Source organism: Plasmopara halstedii (genome assembly GCF_900000015.1).
Source record: "Plasmopara halstedii genome assembly, contig: Scaffold_525, whole genome shotgun sequence".
NCBI lineage: Eukaryota > Oomycota > Peronosporomycetes > Peronosporales > Peronosporaceae > Plasmopara > Plasmopara halstedii.
Window position 1 is genome coordinate 227,854 of NW_020187445.1, and position 1,273 is coordinate 229,126.

The window sequence follows — 1,273 nt, forward strand, 5'->3', positions numbered from 1 at the left end:
TGCAAAAAACACCGAGTGGGTGCGCATCCATTTTGGGAGATTCAGCGTATACGCTAGGCCCCGCTTTGCCACAACCTTAAACGGTCCGATGAACCGTGAACGAAGCTTCGTCCTGAAGATAGCAGAGGCTGCATGTTTTAGGCAGGTTTTTGAGATTAAGTAAAACCAGGTCCCCGACCTTGAAACTTTCCACCTTGCCTCTTCCTTTTCATCTGCATACTCTTTCTGCAGGTCTTGCTTATTAGCCATCGCATCGCAAACGTATCGTAGGACACTCAATCTGGTAGACAAGAAGTCATTGACTTCTTTGCGGATGGTGAGGGGGCTGACATCGGCTAGCCGTTCGGCTATTCCTCCCTCACCAAGCCCTGAGCCATGGGATGGCGACGTCAGCGGGATGCAAGGGTGAATCAGGGGAATATCTCGGACAGGATATTGAACTGCGCTTTCGCTTCCATAGCAGCTTAACATGCAGCCACATACTCAGTCTCAGCCGTGGATGAAGCCACAATCGACTGACGCTTGGACATCCATGTCACCGCTCCACTCACCAGCATAAAGACGAACCCGCTCGTGCTCTTCCTGGCCTCGGGGTCACTTCCCCAATCACGATCACAGAATGTTCTCAGGTTCAGCTCCGTACGGACCCCAGATCCCTTCTTGTACATAATAGCGTGCGCTTGAGTGTCCACAAGGTATCGTAAGACGTGCTTGAGCGTTGCCACATGCTTCACAGTCGGGTTCACAACGAATCTACACCACTAGCCGGGTGCAGATGCCAGATTCGGCCTGGGATCGGATGCGAGATACATGAGCATGTCCAGTGCTTCCCGGTAGTCAAAGGTGGAGTCGAGGCTTTCGTTCTCTGTAGCAGGTGCGAGTCTCGTGGTGGACTCCATGGGGTTCCCACACTTGTTCGCTCCGCGCTTGTACAACACGTCATTTGCATATTATTCTTGGCTGATGAACACGCCCTCCTCGATTTGGGTCACTTCGAAACCGAGAAACTCAGGCAACCTTCCGTGGTCCTTCAGACCATACGCCTTATCGAGCTCAGCAGACAACCCGATCTTGCACTCCTCATCATTCGTGGCACAAATCACGTCGTCCACGTAGGTCAATAGCAACACAACCTTCTCCCCGTCGATCAAGTAGTTGAGACAGGGCTCCGTAGCACACCGTTCAAATCCGCGGTTCAAAATCCACCCATTGATTTCCGAGTTCCATTCACGGCCGGATTGGCGCAAGCCATACAGCGCCTTCCGCACCACGT